Raw genomic sequence first — 6,226 nt, 5'->3', positions numbered from 1 at the left:
TTTCGCTGCTGTTTCAGCCCCAGCTGGGCGGGGGTCCCACGGCCAGCCCACCCCGGTCCACGGGGCTCAGGCGTGACTATCCCATCGCCGCAGGGGGGTCAGGCCAAGCAGGACTCTGGCAGCGGTGAGACCGGCTCCAGGCGAGATCCTGGTTCTGGAAGTGACAGCCGGGGGAATGTTTGTTCCTCCTGGATCTTTGAAATTGCCCCAGGTTCCCCGGGCTGCTTCTCACAGGGAGGGGTTCCCGTCTTTCTAGTCACCTGCCGCGGTCACCGGCTGGTCCCCGAGGCCCAGGGGTGAACCAGCCCTCGCGGGACAAAAAATGTGACCCGGGCCTTGGTTGGTGGCGGGTATCCTAGGCAGGGGAAGGCGTTTCCTTCCCAAACTACCACACCTGGCCCCGCCTATACGCCACTGGAATCCCCCAGCCCCACTTCCCCAGGCTGCTGGGTGAGCCCCGGAGACTGGGGCAGGCACACTGTGGGCTGCACTGCCTTCTTCCGGGCGCTTGGGCCCTCTGGCTGTGGGTTCGGCTGTGGAGAGGGCCTTGCTGGTCAGGGCTGTGGGGGCCACGGCCCCAGCCCTGTGCCAGGCTTGCTGGCTGGCTCTCTGGTGCTCTGGCGCCAGGGGGGAGGTTGGGGGCATTACCCTGGGGCAGGGAGGGGGCAAGAGCCAGCAGCCACATTGTGTGGGGGGAAGGAGGTTGGGAAGGGGCTAGCAGGTCCCAGTACACACTGCGGCAGAATGGGGGGGAAGCCTGGACTCGGACGGGAGGGGCGGGGGTAGGGCTGCCTCCCCACGCCATGGGGTCACCCGCCACCCATGACTTGGATCTGTGGAGAGGTAGCTGTAGGGTGGGAGCAAGGGGAAGTGGGGCTGCTGCGGGGGGCAGCCTGGGATTGAAGGGCACCACCGAGCTGGGATAGCGAGGGGTCAGGACTGACATTGGCAGAGCTGTGGGGAGAGGGGGGGCAGGGCTGGGAGGGGATAGCCGGGGGCTGTGTGTCAGGAGTGAGGAGGTGTCAGGTGTGTTTTTTCCCTGGGCCTCATTTAATGTATCCCCCCCCCCCCCCGCTCCCCATCCTGTTTGTTTTCCTGGTGATTCAAACAAGCCAGGGCCCTTTCCCCGGGTGAAATTCCTGCCCTGTGGGGATCGCAAGGCTCGGGACTGGGATCTGCTGCCTCCCGGGTGCTATTTACACCGGCTAGCTCTGCCTGGCCCAGCATCTGGCCCAGAGAACCTGAACATCGCCTGGGCCCTGTTCCTCGCGGCCCCTGCTTTGATCTGGGGGAAAGGTTTGGCCTAGCTTAGCCCTGCAGACATTCGGGGTCAGCTTTGGGAGTAGGGGGCGCTTCTGCTGCAGTGTGTACCCCACAACGCTGCAGGAGGCACAGGGGAGAAGACTGCAGAGTTGGGCTCCCACCTCTCTCCCTCCCCACATCTCTCTATCTTCCCCCACCCCGTCCAACTCTCTGATTCCCTCTCTGCGTCCGTTAGCACCCGGCAGTGTTGGGAATTCACCATCCCGATTTGGTGCCGGGGGACACACACCCCACCGAGCCGGGCCCGTTCTCCAGCGTCTTTCTGGTCATCCAGCGAGTCGGAGACACCCCCATCCTTTCACCCTTATACGCCTTCATTTTCACACAACCCCCCTCACGCCCTGGTCACAAGAGGGGGAGAATTCAGGATCTTCAGCATCGCTGTCACTTGGACTGAAGAGAGAGCTCTGTTCGCTGGCAGCGGGAGTAGGGCTGTTATCCAATGGCAGTCAGCTACTCGAGGACTAACGTGTGTGTGTTTGACGACCATTCCATCCAGTAGAGAGCTGTGCATGGTTGTGTGTGTGCTGCAGGAGCGGCTTGAGGCGGGCTGCGGCAGCTGGCGCCCCAGGCAGAACGCGCTATCGGCACCCCCGCCTGCAGGGCCATCCACGCCACTGACTCCTGCCCTCTAGGGCTACTCACCACTCTGTTCTATTGGACCAGAAACTCTGTCTTCCCCCCAGCCAAGGCAGAGAGTTGGGGTTACTACCCCCCTGAAAAGCAACACAGACGCCGAACCAGTTCAACTCTGGGAGGGCCCAGCTATAAAGACTCAGTACCCAGAAAGCCATCCCCAAAAAAGGACCAAAACCCCTAATACATTGGTCTTATCCTGGCTACGTCTACACTGGCATGATTTTCCGGAAATGCTTTTCACAGAAAATTTTTCCGTGAAAAGCATTTTTGGAAAAGAGTGTCTAGATTGGCACGGATGCTTTTCTGCAAAAGTGCTTTTGCGGAAAAGCGTCCATGGCCAATCTAGACTCACTTTTCTGCAAAAAAGCCCTGATCGCCATTTTTGCGATCGGGGCTTTTTTGCGCAAAACAAATCTCAGCTGTCTACACTGGCCCTTTTGTGCAAAAGTTTTGCACAAAAGGGACTTTTGCCTGAACGGGAGCAGCATAGTATTTCCGCAAAAAGCACTGATTTCTTACAGCAGGAAGTCAGTGCTTTTGTGGAAATTGAAGCGGCCAGTGTAGACAGCTGGCACGTTTTTCCGGAAAAGAGGCTGATTTTCCAGAAATACTGGCCAGTCTAGACACAGCCGCTATGTCTAGACTGCAGGCATTTAAGTTCTGATTGCTGTGGACGGAGTGGCCAGTAGGGCACCTGTGCTTTTTCCTGGAGGCCTCTTCTTTAAAAAAAACAAACCCTCTTCCCCGTCCACACATGCCATTTTCCAAAAGAGCTCTTTTGGAAAAAGGCTTCTTCCTCGTAGAAAGAGGTTTACCACTGTCGGAAAAACCCCTGCGTTCTTTCGACTTTCTGTGAAAAGAACATAATTGCAGTGTGGACGTAAGTGTAGTTTTTCCGGAAAAACTGCAGTAGAAACATGCCCCTGGTGTAAAAGTTTTGCACAAAGTTCATGAAGTCCGTCTTCTTTGTCAGTGAAAGAGAGAGATGCACAGTGGTTGCTCCCCCCAGAGAACAATTATTCACACTGGGCTTCACAATAAACAGAAGTGTTTTTATTAAGTATAAAAAGTTAGATGTAAGTGGTTGCAATTGAAAACAGACAGATCAAAGTAAGTTAGGGTATGTCTACACTACAGCGCTATTTCGAATTAACTAATTTGAAATAACACATCTAGACACAAAAACTATTTTCACTATTTCGTGGAAATAGCACGTCCACAGTGAGTGGACCCTGAACCGAAGTTAAGGCTGGCCGGAACCAGCCGGCAGGGCAGCAGGTTAGGACTTAGTGTGTGGGGATGCTGCCTGAGGCTAACAGAGCTCCGTGCTTAAAGGGACCTTACTCCCACCCCGGACAAACAGTTCTGAGGGTTTCCCGCTTGCTTGTCTATCTCAATGAGGGACAGCAAAGCAGTCCTGGCTTGGAGTGCCCGGAGTGCCCACACTTGGAACACCACAGCACTCGGCCACATGGAGTCAGAGCTGCCCATGGGCACGCTGGTGCGTCTCGTGGGGTCGTTGCTATCAGCCCGGCTGCACTTGCTGAAGGCTGCCATCCGGGGGGGGGGGGCTTATCGGGGGGCTGTCAGGATCCAGAAGGCCCTGCTGGGGAGTATCCATCCTGAGGAGCCCTCAGAGACTCCCCAGTCCTCCCCATTGGGGGCTTGTACCCCATTCCTCCCTCACGTCCTTCCACTTACCCCTCCCTGGCCCCCCTTCCTGATGTCAAATAAAAGACACATGTTCAAAAATAGAAACTGGGTTTATTGAACAAAACCGGGGGGGGGGGGGGGTGAACCTCTGGGGAGACTGGGAAAAGGAGAGGGGAGAGGGGAAGAGAGAGAGTGAGAGAGAGGAGGGGGAAACCTGGGGGGAGGGAGCCGGAAGGGGGAAGCAAGGGGAAGAAGGGGGAGGGGAAGCTCAGGGCCCAGGGTTGGGGGTCTCGCTGGACCAACTTGACTTTCATGCAAACCTGCTCCTGGGGTCGCATGTGGCCTTTGATGACCAGGCTGGCAGCTCTCCTGCCCTAGACGGCCATCTTCCTCCATCTAGTGCGGAGATCATGGATGTTGGGGTCATCCCCCCCAAACCTGAATAAAACCATGATCTCCACCCTGGACCAGGAAGGCGCCTGCCTTCTCCAGCCTCTGGCAGGCTCCTGGGAGCTGGCAGACTGCTCCTGGGGAGCGGTGGGGGGCCCGTGGCTTGCTGGCTCATGTTTCGGGGCCACTGGGTCAGGGCTGGCAGGCTCGGAGCTGGCAGAGGCACTGTGGCCAAGGTCTACCCTACCCCACCCTGCGAGGAGCATGCAGCCCTTCCAAGTGCCACGCAGGGCGGGGGAGACGGCACGTGCTCCCCCCGCCCAAAACCCTGACTGGCCTGGGGGCAGGGGAGCTGTGCAAAGTTTCCCTTGCCCTGCTCCCACCCTCTGCGGGTGTATGTGCTGTGCGCTCCTTGCAGGGTGTGTGTGTTTGGGGGGGGGAGGAAACTTTGCACAGCTTCCCCGCCCCCAGGCCAATCAGAGCTCTGTAATCAGCGCTGCGTGCGGCTCATAGGGTGGGAGGAAGCTGTGTGCGCTCCCCGGCCCCCAGACTCTAATTGGCTCGGGGGTGGGGGACCGGCGGGGCCGCCGTGGGCTGAATGAACCCCTGGGTCCTTTAACCCACCCCGGTCACAACAGGGAATCCTCACGTGACTCCTCCCCGGTCACCCATTCCCAGACAAACAGAGGCTAGGGACACCATTCCTACCCATCCCGGCTAATAGCCAGGACTCGACAATTAAGGGAATCTACTTGCCCGTGGCGAGTCGATTTTAGCCTGGCGAGGCCGGGCAGCGTGTGGTTCCACGCGGCTGGCGAGCCCTGCTAATAGTATTGCTGGGCCTAACCTCCCTGAACTTACCTAGCTCTTTTTTGAACCCTGTGAAAGTCCTAGTCTTCACCAAAGGGCAGGCAGGACTTCGGCTGGTAGTCCCCTGACTTGGGACTCCGGCTTCTGAACAGTCGGCCCGTGAATGTTAATAATAAAAATCCTCTTGCCAGAATCTTCACCCAAAGGGCCGTGGGCCCTGAATTGCAGCCACCTCTGGGGTGGGGCCATCGACAACAGCTGCAGAAGAGACTGTTCCAATTCCTTTGCCCAGCGCTAAAGGCAGCCACCTCTGGGGTGGAGCAGCTGGGTGCCAGGAAGTGACTGGCTTCAAATAAAGCAGACGTGGATTTTTGGGGAACAGGCGGAATGGAATTTACAGAGGGGTATTTAGCCAACAGGCTGGTTCATCCCTCCCCAATGAGAGAAATGCTCGGGGATACTGGAACATAAGAACACAAGAATGGTCAGACTAAGTCAGAGTAAAGGTCCATGTAGCCCAGCGGTTCCCAACGTTTTCCAGACGGGGACCTATTTTGACAATTCAAGAAGACTTGCTGACTCAGGGCAATTCAAAAAATGTGTGAATGGCTCCGTAAAGGCCACATGGGGAGACACCTGGTGACCCTTTTGAAATGTAATGATGACCCATATTTGGGTCTCGACCCACAGGCTGGGAAACCCTGATTGAGCCCAGTGTCCTGGCGTCCAACAGCGGCCAGTGCCAGGTGCTCCAGAGTGAGTGGACAAATCGGAATCATCAAGCGATCCCTCTCTTGTTGCCCATTCCCAGTTTCTGACAAACAGAGGCTCGGGGCACCATTCCTGCCCATCCTGGATAATAAGTATTGATGGACCTAACCTCCATGAATGTATCTAGCTCTTTGTTGAACCTTGTGAAAATCCTGATCTTCACAACATCCTCTGGCAAGGAGTTCCACAGGTTGACTGTGCGCTGAGTGACGAAAAACTTCCTTTTGTTTGGTTTAGACCTGCTGTCTATTCATTTCATTTGGTGACCCCTAGTTCTTATATTGTGGGAATAATTAAGTAACTTTTCCTGATTCACTTTTTCCACCCCCGTCATGATTTTATAGACACCCACATACATGCACGGAGGTGTGCTGACACATGTACCCACATGCATGGAGGTGTTCTCGCACAGGCACACACACACAGAGGTGTGCTCACACATGTACACACACACACAGATGTGTGCTCACACATGCACACACACATATGCATGGAGGTGTTCTCTCACACACACAGATGCACAGAGTTGTGCTCACACATGCACAGAGGTGTGCTCACATACACATACACACGCATGCACATACTCTGTCCCCCCCGCTCAGGGGCCACGTTAATGAACCACACACACCAGGGCTCTGCC

This window comes from Pelodiscus sinensis, chromosome 32 (genome assembly GCF_049634645.1).
Source record: "Pelodiscus sinensis isolate JC-2024 chromosome 32, ASM4963464v1, whole genome shotgun sequence".
In the NCBI taxonomy this organism is placed as follows: Eukaryota; Metazoa; Chordata; order Testudines; family Trionychidae; genus Pelodiscus; species Pelodiscus sinensis.
The sequence above is the reverse complement of the archived record's forward strand: the minus strand, read 5'-3'. Positions refer to the sequence as shown.